The sequence below is a fragment of the Pristis pectinata genome, chromosome 5, assembly GCF_009764475.1.
Source record: "Pristis pectinata isolate sPriPec2 chromosome 5, sPriPec2.1.pri, whole genome shotgun sequence".
Taxonomy (NCBI): domain Eukaryota; kingdom Metazoa; phylum Chordata; class Chondrichthyes; order Rhinopristiformes; family Pristidae; genus Pristis; species Pristis pectinata.
Window position 1 is genome coordinate 109,215,838 of NC_067409.1, and position 18,268 is coordinate 109,234,105.

Consider the following 18,268-nt stretch of genomic DNA (forward strand, 5'->3'; position numbering starts at 1 on the left):
ACAACAAATTGATCTGAGGTAAATTGGCGGAAAAGATGATTACAAGGATCTGTAACTGAATGGGAGCTAAATTGTGTACCGACTGAAAGTCCTAGGACTTGTCACAATGCTGTACTTTACAATGAAAAGATGCTAAAATTGAAGTACTTGTTTTTAGTAAAGATGTAAACTTTTCGATATTTGCTCATTGACATCCTTGGAAAGAATTTTTGATTGTATTAAAATGTTGCTTTGCACATACTGTAAGTAACAAACCGAATCTCAAACAATCTGCATCTAAAAGGAGAATATTTATACATTGTGTTTATGTGATTTGAAGATGTTGAGTTTTCAGAAACAATTTTCCATGAAATGGATTTATTTTAAAAGCTCTGCTATTTATTTCTGGAATTATCTACTTTCAGTATGACAAAACAAATTTCAAAGAAAGCATCCTTTTCAGCGATTTCTAGTAGCTTCTAAATTTTCATTGAAGACCTTCCATCATTCACTACAGATAGGGACAGATATTGACCACAGTAAAACATGAGATGTGTTGAATACTTAGCTACATGGAGTAGACCATTTGGCCTCTCAAGTCTTTCCTATCATTCCATGAGATCATGACAAATAAGTGACCTAACACCAAATATTCTTCTCTTTTAGAACATAGAACAGTACAGGTCCTTCGGCCCACGATGTTGTGCCAGCACTTTATCCTGCTCTAAGATCTATCTAACCCTTCCCTCCCATGTTGCCCTCCATTTCTCTATCATTCATGTGGCATAGAATATTACAGCACAGTACAGGCCCTTTGGATTTTCCTAATACTTCATCAATTCGGATTTTCCTTATACGTTGAGATGGACTCTTGACCTCACAATCTACCTTGTTGTGACCTTGCACCTTACTGTCTATCTGCAGTGCATTTCCCTGTAGCTGTGACACTTTACTCTGTACTGTTATTTTTTTTACCTGTACTACCTCAATGCACTCTGTTGTGACCTTGCACCTTACTGTCTGTCTGCAATGCACTTCCCTGTAGCTGTGACACTTTACTCTGTACTGTTATTGTTTTTTTTACCTGTACTACCTCAATGCACTCCGTACTAACTCAATGTATCTGCACTGTGTAATGAATTGACCTGTATGATTGGTATGCAAGACAAGTTTTTCACTGTACCTTGGTACAAGTGAAAATAATAAACCAATACCAAAAAGAATTGCAGATTTAGAATTATCACTTTCTGTTTATAGAATCTCCTTATGTTGAGTGCTGAAGTGGTTCCGAGCTTTGAACCTGAAAGGTAATAGAACATGGAAACAGGCCCTTTGGCCCAACTGGTCCATGCTGCCCAAGGTGCCCATCTAAGCTAGTCCCATTTGCCTGTGTTTGGCTCTCTAAACTTTTCCTATCCGTGTACCTGTCTAAGTATCTTTTAACTGTTGTTAATGTACCTGCCTCAATCACTTCCTCATTCCATACGTGGACCACCCTCTGGGTGAAAAAGTTGCCCCTTGGGTTCCTAATAAATTTCTCCCCTCTCACTCTAAACGTGTGCCCTCAAGTTCTTGATTTCTCCAACCTTTCCTACACTCCAGTGACTAAAGTCCAAGCCTGCTCCATCTCTATATTACCTCAGTCCCTTGAGTCCTGGCAACATCCTTGAAGATCTTTTCTGCACTCTTTCCAGCTTAATGGCATCTTTCCTAGAGCAGGCTGACCAAAACTGAACACAATGCAGCCTCTCCAACGTCTTGTACAACTGCAGCAGAACATCCCAACTTCTATACTCAGTGCCCTGGCTGATGAAGGCCAACATGCCAAAGGCCTTCTTCACCACTCTGTCTACCTGTGACCACCATGTACTTGTACTCCTAGGTCCCTCTGTTTTACAACTCTCCCTAGGACCCTACCCTGACTTGTCTTCTCAAAATGCATCACCTCGCACTTATCTGAATTAATCTCCATTTACCATTCCTCAGCCCACTTGCCCAGCTGATCAAGATCCCACTGTAATTTTTGATAACCATCTTCACTATGATGCCATCTATTTTACTGTCATCTGCAAACATACGAACCATGTCATGTACGTTCTCATCCAAGTCATTGATCTGCATTGAAGACTTAGACTTGGTCCCCTCCTTCCAGACTCACCAAAATTACTTTTGCTTCCTATACTCTGCCATTTCCTCTTATCACCAAGGTGCCTTTTAATCTTCTAAATGCCAGAAATACAGCCCTAATTGTGTGATATCTTATAAATTAAACCTTTGGCCAAATGCATGTGTTACTTCATCAATCACTGAATGTTAATCCAGGACCTCTGTACCCAACTTCACACTGGGCGTATTTTCAAGAGGACTGACATGGTTAAAGAAGGAGGTTCACCATCAGCTTCTCTAAAGTGTTTAGGGATAGGCAATAAATGGCGGACGTCCTGTAAGTATAAAAGAACCTGCTAAATCTACAGTGCACCGTCTCCAAGAGGACTAACACACAGTGCCCAGAAATGCTCGCTGTATTGCAGATACGACGAATGACAGTTTTGATCTAACTTCTATCTCCTTTGTTCTAGTCATCCACATTCTCAGATCTCAAGATTTTATTGTTTATTATTGTCATGTGTACTGAGGTATAGTGAAAAACATGTCTTGCATACCGTTCATACAGATCAATTCATTAAAATGGTGCATTGAGGTATTACAGGGTAAAACAATAGCAATGCAGAATCAAGTGTCACAGCTACAGAGAAAGTGCAGTGCAGGTAGACGGTAAGGTGCAAGGTCACAATGAGGTAGCTTGTGAGGTCAAGATTCCACCTTATCGTACTAGGGAACCATTCAATAGTCTTAGAACAGCAGGATAGAAGCTGTCCCTGAGTCTGGTGGTACGAGCTTTCAGGCTTTTGTATCTTCTGCCTGATGGGAGAGGGGAGAAGAGAGACTGTCCGGGGTGGTTGGGGTCTTTGATTATGCTGGCTGCTTTACCGAGGCAGTGAGAAGTATGGACAGAGTCCGCGGAGGGAAGGCTGGTTTCTGTGATGTGCTGAGCTGTGTCCACAACTCTCTGCGGTTTCTTGCGGTCTGCGGTTAAGTAAGTTTGCAAATAATATGAAGATCGGTGGTGTCATAGATAGCGACGAAGGCGATGGCATGATATAGATCAGTTGGTAAGAGCAATGGAAAATGGACAAGTCTGAGGTGATGCTTTTTGGGAGGTTAAACAAGGATAGGACGTACACAGTAAATGGTGGGCTCCAAGGGAGTGTTGATAAACAGAGCGGCCTTGGGGTACACATTTGTAGGTCCTTGGAGGTGGCAGCACAGGTGGATAAAGTGGTGAAGAACACATGGGGTGCTTGCATTAATTGGCCGTGAATATAAGACTAGGGACGTCATGTTACAGTGTTATAGAACATTGGTTGGTCAGTATAAAAGAACCTGCTAAATCTACATTGCACCCACTGCAAGAGGACTAAGACACAGTGCCGAGAAGTATTGTATGCATTTTTGGTCATCATCTAAAGGAAGGAGGTGATTGTGCTGGAGAGGGTGCAGAGGAGATTCACCAGGATGTTGCCTGATTTGAAGCATTTCAGTTATAAGGAGAGGATGGATAAGGTGTGTTTGTTTTCTCTGGAGCGGAGGAGGCTGAGGCATGATTTGACAGAAGTGTATAAGATTGAGGGCGATAGATAGTAAAACTCGTTTTCCCAAGCTGAGGTGTCCAAGGCCGAGGTTTAAACTGAGGATGGAGGTTTAGAGGGGGAGATTTTCCACATGGGATGGTTGGAATGTCCTATCTGAGCAGGTGGTGGCAGCAGATACACTCAGGACATTTCAGAAGAATCTAGACAAGTACTTGAATTGCCAAACCATAGAGGGCTATAGACTTAATGCGGGTAAATGGGATTAATATAGATAAATACAGCGGTCAACATGGACATGGTAGGCCAAGGGGCCTGTTTCTATGCTGTATGACTCAATAATTTAGATCCTCTGACAATGAAGGAACGGCAATATGTTCCCAAGTCAAGATGATGTGTGACTGCGAGCTCAAACTTTGCTTTCTATACCTGCTTTGATATTCTCGCAGACACGTCTGGTTCAGGCTCTGTGTTCTCATTAAAAAAAATTCTTCCACCTGCTTCATTAGGGAAATGCAAAATTGCTTCACAATGGGCCGAGCAGGACAGCAGAGTCCTGTGATATTTGGAATGATGACTGAGAGAAACTTCTGTGCAAAACCTCAGTGAGAAATTCAAAGGGAAAATGTCCTTTTGTTGCTGGAATTAAATGCACTACAGAAACAGCATATTAATGGACCCAGGCACCCAATTTTAAAACTACTCATGGTTGGTCCCAACTTAAGATTACAAAGTGAAAGTCAGAGTTTATTGTCATCTGCACAGTGCAATGAAAAACTTACTTGCAGCATCACAGGCACATAGCATCAGATAAGCGGCATTCACAAGAAAAACACAAACGTTAAATTATACACTATTTTTTACAACAAAAAAACACTATTAGAACAAAGTCAATTTTAGTGCAAAGTGGTCAGTGGTCATAGTGTTGCTAAACTGTATTGATTAGGACTTTGCCAGTTGGTTCAAGAACCGAATGGTTGAAGGGAAGCAGCTGTTCTTGAACCTGGTGGTGTGGGACTTCAGGCTCCTGCACCTCCTGCCCGATGGTAGCTGCAAGAAGATGGCATGGCCCAGATGGTGGGGATCTTTGATGATGGATGTTGCCTTCTTGAGGCAGCGCCTCCTGTAGGTACTACTGATGGTGGGGAGGGATGTGCCTGTGATGTATTGGGCAGAGTCCACTACTCTCTGCAGCTTCTTGCGTTCCTATGTACCAGAAGGTGAATTAGTATGGGGCAGACTAAACCTGAATGGTGCTGTTCTGTAGCTGAGTTTGCTGCATATTGTTAGGTAGAACTTTAATCTTCAACTATCTAGTCACTAGATCAGATTGGACCCAGCCTGTGGCTTGCAGCTGCCCTCCCAACCCCAATAGTGTATTGCAGCAGCATGTCTCTCAATGACAGAAGCCTGACATTGCAAGCACCTTGAACTTGGGTTGTGCCCACAAACCAGCATTCTTTCCAAATGTGTGTGATAAAACATAGAACAGTGCAGCACAGAACAGGCCCTTCGGCCCTCAATGTTGTGCTGACATCGCTAATCCCTCCTACCTACCCCTGCCCATATCCCTCCATTTTCCTCTCATTCATGTGCCCATCCAAGACCCTCTTAAAAGCCCCCAATGAATTTGCCTCCATCACCCTATCAGGTAATGCATTCCAGGCAACCACCACTGAGTTAAAAAAAACTTACCCCTCACGTCTGATCTGGGACATTTAGAAACAGTTGAAAAATACTTAAATAATAACAAATCACTAATCTACTCAGCAAATTAACTGACATCCATACTAATTAAAATGGCCTATTTTTTAAAGGGGCAGGGAGCAAATCACTTCAGTTTAAAAGAAGCTCAGCCTCATTCAGGTGAATTGGAGCATGCTAGATGTGCCAGTGAGGGACTGGATACAGTGTCTGGACACTTGGGTCATTACAGTTCATGCCTGGACTCTGGTGAGTCTAGGGACTGAGCTGCAGTTAACTGGTGATTCTCAATGGAGCTGTCAGCTGGCTGTTGGCACGATCCAGCCCTTTTTTTTAGGGTCCTGCTTGATGTTGACATGGATCCCAACAATGACATTTCTTGATGAGTACAAACTTTTGTTATTTCACCATTTAACTAGGACATCAGGAAGCTTTCTGAACATTGTCTATTGATAAATAACAAAAAAAAACAATTTGTAAAATAAAAATACCAAATTTACAAACTATTATATTGTCTGAATAGAGTCCCAAAATTTAATCCTTCCCCCACATTCCGAATAAATAGATCTGAGGTGAATATTCAAAGTGTTAAAAGTAGGGTTGGATTTTGCTGTCGCATGAATGCTGCTGTTTATGACACTGGCTGGTGGTTATATCCAAAGTGCACAAGTAGCTTAATGATGTCAAGGGACGGACAGATAAACAGCTCCAGCTATCAAAGCTCCATCGTAATGTGTAGGAAAATGGTATCTCGCTATCTGCCTCTCAGTAAAACCTGTGTTGATCCCTATGCTGATGAAGGAACAGCAATATGTTTCCAAGTCAAGAAGCTGTGTGAGGTGAAGGAGAACTTGCAGTTGGTGGTGTTCATAAGGTTATGCTGCCTTCATGCATTTGTGAGGTGTTGTCAAAGAAATTTTGATGAGGTATTCCAGTGCTTTTTGTAAATAGTGCAGAGTGCATTGGTGGTATGGTTTTGAATGCTGAGGTTAGTGAATGACAACCAGTTAACTGGAGCAATACACAAAAAGTGCTGGAGGAACTCAGCAGGTCAGGCAGCATCCATGGAGGGGAAATAAACAGTCGACGTTTCGGGCTGAGACCCTTCATCGGGACTGGAAAGGAAGAGGGCAGAAGCCAGAATAAGAAGGCCACCTATCCCCTGCCTGCGTGTACTCCTCCCCTTTCCCCCCACCACCTTATTCTGGCTTCTGCCCTGTTCCTTTCCAGTCCCGATGAAGGGTCTCGACCCGAAACATTGACTGTTTATTTCCCTCCATGGATGCTGTCTGACCTGCTGAGTTCCTCCAGGACTTTTTGTGTATTCCTCCAGATTCCAGCATCTGCAGAATTTCTTGTGTACCAGTTAACTGGTTGCTTTGATCCAAAGGGTGTTAAGCTGCTTGAGCGTTGTTGGAACAGCAAATCCAGGCAAGCGGAGAGTATTCCATCAAGCTCTTATCCAGGACTTTGTAAATGGTGGAAGGGCTTTGGGGAAAATGCCCAACGTCTGATCCATCTGGTATCTGCAGTATTCATGTGGCAGGACTGTTTGTGTTTACTTGCATTATTTCCATTCAAGATTGCTAGCTTGAACGTAAACTATTTCAAATGTGGAGTTTAATTTCTTTAGGTTGATGAAGGTTTTAAAAAGAATATATTTTGGAAAAAAATTCCTTATTTTGTACTTCTCTCTCCATTTCTCTCTTTATTTGATTTGATCATTGAAGTCATCCATTTCAATTTGCACCTTCTTCTCAGCCTTGCAGAACTTGTACCTCAGTACTTCAATCTGACTCATTTGGCTGATTAACAGTTGTCCAGTTTCAGGTGCTCAGTTCACTATTATTAACTTTCAGTTTCAAAAACTTGCCATATTTTAAAAACTAAATTTGCAAGGACAAGTCTAACTAATGGTAGATGTTGTGAGATGAACTGTTGCACCAAAATTCAGCATGTTACTTTCTGAAGGATGAAGAAAATTCATCCTTTTTGGAAAAGGGGCAGTATTTAAAATAAACCATCTGTCCAAATACTTTATTGAAATATGGCCTTGTAGATGTTGTTACATATAGGAACATTTACACTAGTAATGAATGGTGTATGGTATAAGCATCTCCTCAGTGAGAAAGAAGGTGGTGAGAAAATCAGATCTTTGTGAACAATGCATCTTTTTGTTTATCCTGAATGGCTTTATGAAGAAGCTGCTCACTGTATGGTCTTAAATCCAGCCAAGGAAACAAAACAGTTTTTGTCCATTTTATGTTTTTTTTTCTGCAGGGTTTACAATTAAGTGCCACCAATGGACTGAGTGAAAACGTTCAACTTGCTGTAGTAGAACAATTGCCCCGCACCAGATTTCAGTGGGAGTAGGAAGCAGAGGGTCCACTTGTTTCGACAATAGGAATATGAATATTGTTTGTCCAGCAGAGCTGGTTCTTTTGTACTCTTATGTGCCAAATGTTAATTGAAAAATATTTTTAGTCTCATAGAGTAATACAGCACAGATGTAGGCCCTTTGGCCCAACTGGTCCATGCCATCCAAGATGTCCATATCCCTCTGAATCTTTCCTATCCATGTCCCTGTCCAAATGTATTTTAAATGTTGTTACTGTACCTGCCTCAACTAATTTCTCTGGCAGCTCGTCCCATATACAAACACACTGAATGAAAAAGTTGCATTTCAGGTCCCTTATAAATCTTGCCCCTTTCACCTTAAACCTATGTCCTCTAGGTTTTGGTTCCCTTTCCCTGGGAAAAAGACTATGCGCATTCACTCTATCTATGCTCCTAATGATTTTATACACCTCCATAAGGTCGCCCTACTCAGTCTCCTACGCTCCAAGGAATAAAGTCCGAATCTACACAACCTCTCCCTATGACTCAGGCCCTCGCGTCCTGGCAACATTCTCAAGTCTTCTTTGCACTCTTTCCAGTTTACTGACATCTTTCCTATAATAGCGTGACCAAAACTGTACACAGTACTCCAAGTGCAGCCTCGCCGACGTCTTGTACAAGTGCAACATAACATCGCAACTCCTGTACTCAGTGCCCTGACTGATGAAGGCCAGCGTGCCAAATGCCTTCTTCACCACCCAGTCTACCTCTTTATTGAGTTTCATGAACTGTTGATTAAGTGTTTCAGGGATTGTAACTTGCTCGGATGCTGAACCATTTTTATTTTGTATCAAAACCTGGCCCAGTGGACAGGAGACAGAATGTGGAATAACACTTGTTCATGATTACAAGTGCCAGGAAGGGGTATTTTAAGGCTGTCTTGGTTACTTTGCAGGTTTATAATGGAGGTAACAATTCCTAAATATTCATTAAAGCTCAATATAACATGGAACACAAAATGCTGTAATTGTTTTAACTCGTTTTGAAGATTTCTCTCTATCACGTGACAGCAAGATAATATCTCCCCTTTTGTCAATCCCAGTCTTTTAACAGCATGTTAAGTGTTCAAGGAAAATATAGTAAACTTGCTCTTCCGAAAAGACTTTTGCCCTTTACCTGTGTGGAGAAATAACTATTGGTCAAAATTCCACTGGAGTGAAATGAATGCGTGTTGAATTCAACTGTACACTGTTTAAAGGGAGCTTCTGTATTGACACACAAAGGAAATTTGGAATCCACTTTACATATGAAAGTGTGCCTGAAATTGGGAAGTTACTGATGGATGATGATCATGAACAATTGCTGGTATCTCAGAGGTTTGTCGGTTTAAGTTCCACTCGTGCAGCTTACCTGGGCCTTCTCGATTTACCTGAGGGACTACTTTCTTCTCTGCCCCCTTCTGTTCCATGCTGTAAAGCTTAAAAAAAATAGAACTGGAGGTACCATAACTAGAGTGAGGTGAAAATGTGTCGATTCAAGGTCAATGCAGTTGTTTGGCCAAATTAAGGTTGATTTCCTGGGAGTCAGGAACTGAGGTCTCAGCTTTGACCAACGTACTGCTGAAACTGTGCTCCTGGAATGTCCTGACAGTTCTTGCCGGGAAACTAGGCTGTAGTTAGAGACTCCCCTTCTGCCGCACCCTGGCAGACATTTTGATATTCAGGGATGTTGAGTAAAAGTGCTGTGAACAATTAAATTATTATTAATAAATCCTTAAAATTAGAGCCTCCTATAAACACTAAGTGATTGAAAAGATTAAAACATAATAACTCTACTTCACACCTTATGACAGCAGAAGTAAAATATTCAAATATGACGTTTCATTTACAACTATACTCATCTCTAGATTCAGTGATTGTAACAGTATAATTATTGAGGCTCAATGCAAGAGGAAAACATTGTACTATAATCAGTGGCCTCGCTGCCTCAGTAAAGCAGCCAGCTTAATCAAAGACCCCACCCACCCCAGACATTCTGTCTTCTCCCCTCTCCCATCGGGCAGAAGATACAAAAGCCTGAAAGCACGTACCACCAGGCTCAAGGACAGCTTCTATCCTGCTGTTATAAGACTATTGAACGGTTCCCTAGTACGATAAAATGGACTCTTGACCTCACAATCTACTTCATTATGACCTTGCACCTTATTGTCCACCTGCACTGCACTTTCTCTGTAGCTGTTACACTTTATTCTGCTTTGCTTTACCTTGTACTAGCTCAATGCACTGTGTAATGATCTGTATGAATGGTATGCAAGACAAGTTTTTCATTGTACCTCGGTACGTGACAATAATATTCCAATTCATAATGCTCTCTGTAACCATGAGCTTTACAAATCTCTTCTGTCCACTTCTAATTCACACTGAGTATTTTTCATTCATCAAACCTTTACTTGCCGACTTGCATTTGCTTCTGAATGAACAACAAGTTTTTGTTTATGTTTTCAAGTTCCTCCAGTGACACACCTCTCCCTCTTTCTATAATTTTCTCCAGCATGATTACCTTCCGTGGTATCCCTGCCCATCTAAACCACACCTCTCAGATTTAATCAATCCACTGTTGGCATTTGTGCTTTTAGCTGCCAAAGTCATAAGCTCTGAAATCTCCTCCCAATGCCTTTCTGCTATTAAAATGCATGTTATTGTTACCTACTGCATAATTTCAGCATCTTCTGTCTATTTACTAGTGAGGCAGGGAGTGACTTTGAGTAAACATGGTGGACTGGTACACCTTGGACAGCATCTTCTTGGCATTGCAAAAGCAGACATAATTAACCATCGAAAGAAGCAAGGCCTTTGACAAGGTCCCACATGGTAGGCAGATCCAGGGTGATCTAGCTAATTGGATACAGAATTGGCTTGGTGGGAGCGGAAGGTTGATTTTCAGGTTGGAGGCTTGTGGCCAGTGCTGTGCAGCAGGGATCAGCGCTGGGTCCCCTGTTGTTTGTCATGTTTATCAATGATTCGGATGAGAATGTAGGTGACATGATTCGCAACTTTGCAGATGCCACCAAAATTGGTGGTGTAGTGAAGATGGCTGTCTAAGGTGACAACCAAGAAGGTGAGTGCAGGAATGGGAGGTGGAAGTTAACCCAGACAAATGTGAAGTGATGTATTTTAGGAAGTTACAGCAGAGTGGGACTTGTGCAGTGAATGGCAGGGCCCTGGTAAATTGGTTTATTATTGTCACATGTACCGAGGTACAGTGAAAAACTTGCATACCGTTCACATAGATCAATTCATTACACAGTGCATTGAGGTAGTACAAGGGAAAACAATAACAGGATGCAGAATAAAGTGTTACAGTTACAGAGAAAGTGCAGTGCAGGTAGACAATAAGGTGCAAGGCCATAACGAGGTAGATTGTGAGGTCAAGAGTCCATCTTATTGTATTGGGGGACTGTCCAGTAGTCTTATAACAGCGGAATAGAAGCTGTCGTCGAGCCTGGTGGTACGTGCTTTCAGGCTTTTGTATCTTCTGCCCGATGGGAGGGGGAGAAGAGAGAATGTCCGGGGTGGGTGGGGTCTTTGATTATGTTGGCTGCTTTACCGAGGCAGTGAGAAGTGTAGACAGAGTCCATGGAGGGGAGGCTGGTTTGCATGATGTGCTGAGCTGTGTCCACAACTCTCTACAGTTTGTTGTGATCACGGGTAGAGCAGTTACCATTACCAGAAAGATTGGATAGGCTGAGACTGTTTTCCGTGGAGTGAAGGAGGCTGAGGGGTAATTCTGTGGAGCTTTATAAAATAGGTAGGGTAGATGGTCTTTCTTCCAGGGTAGGGGAGTCTAAAACTAAAGGGCATAGGTTTAAGGTGAGAGGGGAAAGATTTAAAGGGGACCTGAGGGGCAAGTTTTTCCACAGAGGGTGTTGGGTATATGGAAAGACCTGCCAGAGGAAGTGGTACAGTTACAAAGTTTGGACTGGTACATGGATAGAAAAGGTTTGAATAGATAAGGGTCAAATGCAGACAAAAGGGACTAACTTAAATAGACATCTTGGTCATCATGGATGAATTGTATGACTCTGTGACATTGGGGCTGAAATTATAGGTTGGAGCAATCTCTTTTCTGGTTCTTTTTAAAATGCCCAATTTATCATTCAGTTCTTTTAACAAATTTAAAAATTGGTGCATGAGGGATCAGACATACCTGAATAATATTTGAAACAGTTCCTCCTGTTATAACGTGCTTCAATAACTCACTCCAAGGATTCCTGACCCTCTTTCCAAGTGCTAGGCCTGTCTTTAAGACTTTCCATTTGTATCTTTACAGATACATTTTGCAACTTTTTTTTTACCCTTTTCTTGTTTTTGTCTGCCTTTTTTGTTCCTTGATGTAGTTGACTTTATGCGATAGCACGGTTTGATGGGTGCTGGCTGGGTACAAGTATCCCATCTGGGTGGCTGTTCTTGTATGAAACAGTGGTTTTTGATTGGCTATTGTCCTAATAGGGCATTGCAGTAAAATTCACTCAGCATTTTCTAGCTGGAATCTACAAGTGTAGTGATTGGCAGTGGAAATCATGCGTTTCCTCTCCTCATCTTGGAACATTTTGGTGAAATGTAAAGCTGGTGAGCTGGCTGAGGACAGCAAAGTACGGGCAAGTTTAATCAGAGTTGGTTTTCATTACCCGTACAGCTTGATGATTCATCAAGCAACTGAAACTCTGGGAAGGATGGAACAAATTTACTTCTGACATTTTTTTTTAAATCTCTTCCTCCCCTGCCTCCATCTGTACCTCTTGCAGCTTTGCCTGAGATTTCAAGTGAAGCTAGGTGATAACATTGAAATCTTTTTATGTTTAAGAATTGGAAATGGAGCAAGAGGAATGTGGGTTGATGAATGCTCCAAATTTCCTTTCTCTTCAGGTAGGTCTGTCCTCCAACCCCATCCAAACCTGCACATCATTTCGAACCCGTACATTGTGCTTGATCCATAGCGTTTGGACAGTATTGGTAGCTGTTGTGGTGAACTGGAAATCTTGACTCTTCATTTGGCAAAATAATCCCCTCATAATTTTGCTTTCACCATTTTATAAATGCCATACAAGCAACATGTGTTACATAAATCCAGACTCATACTGCAGTAGATTGAATTTACAGTTGTGGTCATTGTTGACAATTAAAAAGGTTTTTCACTTTCATAAGGAACTTTCTGGGACATAACTATTTCTTATGTAACAGTATTCAAAATTTATCATTGGCGCAAAATATATCTCTACGCATCAGTCATAAAACTGTGTGTATGGTCCTTGCAACTCTCAAAAATGGAGAGAACCTTTACTACCCAATATCTGCTTGAATGATACTGTGACAATAAGTGAGCTAAAAGGATAGCCAGAACCACATCACCATTCAGTTCCATGGTTAAATGGTCATCAGTTGTAGTTAAACTGTAGTATTTTAACTACTGTAACATGGTAGATAGGCGCAATAACAGTTGTGGAGCACAGATCTTCAGTACTGTAGTGGGGAAGGCCTTTTGCATCCTTTATAGCTAAGTTGAAAACATACTTGTTACTTGCTTGAAGTAGTAAATATGATTGTGTTCTGCCATCACTATACATTCATTGGTATGTATTTCTAGATTTACAGTCTTTACACATAAATAGCCCCAGTAAATTTCTTACTACTAAAACAAAATGCTGGTTAAACAACACAAATAGTTTTCAGTTCCATAATATTTATCTGTATCAGCCATCCCCAGCTTATGAATGCTGACTTGCAGACTCCCATACATGAGAGCGAGCTCCCATAATATTATTTAATTCAAAAGTCCAAGGAATATAATTGCGTTCGTTTAAGAACAGCAGGACTACTTTGCTCGCGCTCTCTCCACTTTCAGCAATTGTTTTTTCTTATTAGTTTTGTGTGTTTTTGATACCATTCATTACAATACTGTGGAGATACGGTTACCATACTGAGTGGTATTTGTGTACTTCCCAACTTATGGACAAAATCGACTTAAGGACATTTGTTAAAATGGAACCTGTTCATTACCCAAAGACAGCCTGTACTGATATATATTGTGTACTTTACCTTCTAACTCGATGAACCTAATTCAGTAAGCCACACAAGAATCCAATCATAAATATGAATAAAATGTATTATTACTACTGTCATCCTCTTCCATTGGGCAGAAGATACAAAAGTCTGAAAGCACGTACCACTAGGCTCAAAGTTTCTATTGCCGTTGTTGTAAGACAAGTAAAGGGTCCCCTAGTACAATAGGATGGAGTCACGAGAAATTCTGCAGATGCTGGAATCTGGAGCAATACAAAAAAGTGCTGGAGGAACTCAGCAGCTCAGGCAGCATCCATGGAGGGAAATAAACAGTTGACATTTATTTCCCCCCATAGATGCTGCCTGACCTGCTGAGTTCCTCCAGCACTTCTGTTTTTTTTTTACAATAGGATGGACTCCTGACCTCTCAATCTACCTTGTGATGACCTTGCACTTTATTGTCTGCCTGCACTGCCCTTTCTCTGTAACTGTAACACTTTATTCTGCATTCTGTTGTTGTTTTTCCTTGTACTACCTCAACGCACTGATATGATGAAATGATCTGTGCGGATGGCATGGAAAACAGTTTTTTTTCACTTTGCCTCAGTACAGGTGACAATAGTGAACCAATTTACCAATTCTAGTTGTTGCTCAGTGGTAGCATACTTGTTTCCTCTCCTCCGTCCTATCACTACCTCTAACTGTTCACCTTTGAAGTTTTCTGTCATTCACTTAGCTTAAAATTGTGTGTACTAAGCAACAGCAGTGCGTAATTTTTTTTTTGTAAGTTGGAATTTCAAAATAATTACCACTTACTGATTTTCCTACATCTGAACATAATAGAACATAGAACAGTACAGCACAGAACAGTCCCTTCGGCCCACAATGTTGTGCTGACATAATTAATCCCTCTGACCGACAGAATGTCCATATCCCTCTATGGCAGATATGAGCCTCTATTTGAGGCCCATATCTGCCTCAAACGAAAGTGAAAGCCCTAGTTCTCTCAAGCCCTCACTCTTGCCTTGAACTCTCCCATTTTTTATCCCCTCATGTTATGTTAAAATGCATTACCACCTCCATTGAACCAGAGTGTCTCAACTTGGCTGGATGCTATAACTGGTTTCACTTCAGGCACTGCCTGTTATCTTTTCATAATCACTGACATCACCCAAAAATCCAGCCTTCTCTCTGCTGAAAACTGTTCACTGCTCAGCTGCAAATCCCTTTTCTCCAAAATCACTGAATGTGTTGTCATCTTCTAAATCGTTCCTCTTTACTTTTCCTATCAGTTTTTTCTCCTTCTACACTGAGTAGTCTTAACTTAAGCTACAATGCTGACCGATCCTTAGAAGATGCTGATGTTGGCTTAATTGACGAGACCCTGATGTGGTCTTGCCTGGGTGAATGAGGGGAGGGTGTTTCCTCGTGGGGGAATCTGGAACTAGGGGTAACATCTGTTTAAAAAAAAAATTATTTTGCCCATTTAAGACAGAAATGAAGCAAAATAATTTTCACGAGGAGGGTCGTGAGTCTATGCAACTCCCTTCCTCAAAGGGCAGTTTGGTCTTTAAATATTTTTCAGGCAGAGATGGATTCTTGATTGATAAAGGAATGACAAGTTATCATTGGGAGACAGAAGTACAGGTTGTATTAAATGGCAGGTTCAAAACCCAGTGGTTACTCCTCCTAGTTCTTGCATCTGAGAAAAGGATGACGTTTTCCTGGTGCTCCTTGACCCCACTGTAGCCTTTGGGCCACACTATCCACTTCCGCTCTGTGTTTTGTTCTGCGGACCTACTTGTGCGTGATCCACCCTCGACCTCTGGAGTCTGTCAGCTGTCAATACTTGATTCCCTCTCATCCCTATTTCCAGGCTTCCTTTGTCCACTGAATAGTGACTGGACTTTGTGCTCTGTAACATCTCAGGAGCCTGTCACATGACAGACTTGTACAGCATGGAGATGCAGATCGCGGTTACGGACAGAGCGCAGGTGTTCTGCGAAGTGGTCACCTAGTCTGCGTTTGGTCTCACCAATGCAGAGGAGGCCACACCTGGAGCACCGAATGCAGTCGGTGATATTCGGGGAGGTGCAGGTGAATCTCTGTCTCACCTGAGAGGACTGTTTGGGTCCCTGGATGGAGGTGGTGTAGGGGCAGGTGTTGCATCTATGGCAGGGGCAGTGGAAAGTTCCCGGGGTGGGAGCGGGATGGGCGGGGGAGGGAAGGAGTGAACTAAGGAGTCACGGAGAGAGCGGTCCCTGCGAAAGGCTGAAAGGGGTGGGGAGGGGAAGATAGGCTTGGTGTGGGGTCCTGTTGAAGATGGCAGAAATGGTGGAGAATGATATGTTGGATATGTAGGCTGGTGGGATGAAATGTGAGGACAAGGGTGACCCTATCCCTGTTGGGTCTGGGAGGGGTGGAGGTGAGAGCAGAGGTGTGGGAAATGGTGGAGATACGGGTGTGAGCTCTTGACCACAGTCAGGGGAAGCCACAGTTAGACGTCTTGGATGTCCTGGAGTGGAAAGCCTCATCATGGGAGCAAATGAGGCGGACAAATTGAGAAAAAGGGATTGCGTCCTTGCAAGAGACGGGGTGGGAGGAGCTGTAATCGAGGTAGCTGTGGATATCAGTGGGTTTGTAGAAGATGTCGGTAGATAAGGAATCTCCTGAGATGAAGATGGAAAGATTGAGGAAGGAGAGAGAGTCCAAGTGAATTGGAGAGTGGCGTGAAAATTTGTGGCAAAATTTATGAAACTGTCGAGTTCCGCACGGGTACAAGAAGTGGCACCAATACAGTTGTCGATATAGCAGAGAAAGATTTGAGGAATGGGGCCGGAGTAGCCTTGGAACAGAGACTGTTTAATGTAGCCAACGAAGAGGCAGGCATAGCTGGGGCCCACGTGAGTGCCCATGGCTACTCCCTTGGTCTGTAGAAAGTGAGAGGAATCGAAGGTGAAGTTGTTTAGGGTGAGGACAAGTTCAGCCAGGCGGGGGAGAGTGTTAGTGGAAGGGGACTGATACTGTTTCTGGTCAAGAAAGAAGCAGAGGGCGGTGAGGCCGTCATGATGGGGAATGGAGGTATATAGGGACTGGATGTCCATGGTGAAGATGAGGTTGTGCATGCTGAAGAAGTTAAATCTATGGAGGAGTTGAAGAGCGTGTGATGGATGTAGGTGGGAAGGGATTGGACTGGGGGGACAGGATAATGTCGAGGTACGAGGATATGAGCTCCGTGGGGCAGGAGCATGCAGAGACAATAGGTCTGCTGGGACAGTCCCTCTTGTGGATTTTGGGCGGGAGATAGAAATGGGCAGTCCTAGGTTGTGGGACTATCATGTTGGTAGCTGTAGGTGGGGGGGGAGATCTCCTGAGGTGATGAGGACAGTGATGGTGCGGGAGATAATGTCCTGGTGGTCCTCGGTGGGGCCATGGTTCAGGGGTAGGTAGGAGGAAGTGTCCGAGAGTTGTCGTCTGGCCTCTGCAAGGCAGAGGTTCCAAGAGTTGGCATTCTGAGAGTTCAGTGTACATGAGGCACTTTTGAGTAGTTTGTCTGGAGTTTCACCAGGAGCTCCAGAAATACAAATTCAAGTCTTTCTATTGAAGAAGGATGCAGCCTGTGGTGGTCTTTCACTATTCCCTTCCTATTTATATACAGTTTACTTATTGTTGGTACAAATGCCTTTTTAAAATAAAACAACAGATTTTATTGACATAATGTGCCTTAAACAATTGTGTCTGGTGGAGTAGACAGGAAAACCAGAACTAATTGCACTGCTAAACTCAGAAATGTCAGTTTGGCTCGGATCTCACAAGACTGATATCAAATTGACGTTGAGTGCTTGCATGGCTGTTCGAAGACGTCCCTGATGATGGCAAGATAAGTTACAACACTGTAGTGCAAACGCCCTGTCATTAAAATGTCTTTTCTATTTTACAAGTATTTCTATATTTCAGGAATTCCATATACTGTTAGGTAGCATCAAAGGTCACTGACATCAGTGTGAAAAATTGTTCAAAACTGAAAGCCCAAAACTAGGGGGCATAGATTTAGGGTGAGAAAGGAAATTTTTTCCACACAGAGGGTGGTGAATATATGGAATGAGCTGCCAGAGGAAGTGGTTGAAGCAGGTACAATAGTATCATCTGAGAAGCACTTGGATAGGTACATGCAGGGGCAGGGCTTAGAGGGATATGGGCTGAACACAGGAAACTGGTACTAGCTAGGAGGACAACATGGTTGACATGGGTTCGTTGGGCCAAAGGGCCTGTATCTGTGCTGTATTACTCTATGATTCTATGTTGGCAAACCTGAATGAACAAAAAAAAACAAGCCAGAATTATTACCACCAGAAAGTCTATAATCAAGCAGCAAATGTTCCCTGTAGTGTAGCGGTTAGGGTAATGCTATTACAGTGCCAGTGACCCGGGTTCAATTCTGGCCGCTGTCTGTAAGGAGTTTATGTTCTCCCCGTGTCTGTGTGGGTTTCCTCCGGGTGCTCCAGTTTCCTCCCACATTCCAAAGACGTACGGCTTAGG

At 42.5% G+C, this 18,268-nt stretch overlaps 1 protein-coding gene across 2 annotated transcripts in view; it reads left to right on the plus strand.

Annotated features, from left to right (window-relative positions):
• The window catches only part of wipf3 (WAS/WASL interacting protein family member 3), a 48,551-nt gene that overhangs the window by 1,550 nt on the left and 28,733 nt on the right, over positions 1–18,268 (plus strand). The gene's annotated exons all lie outside the window — the stretch shown is intronic.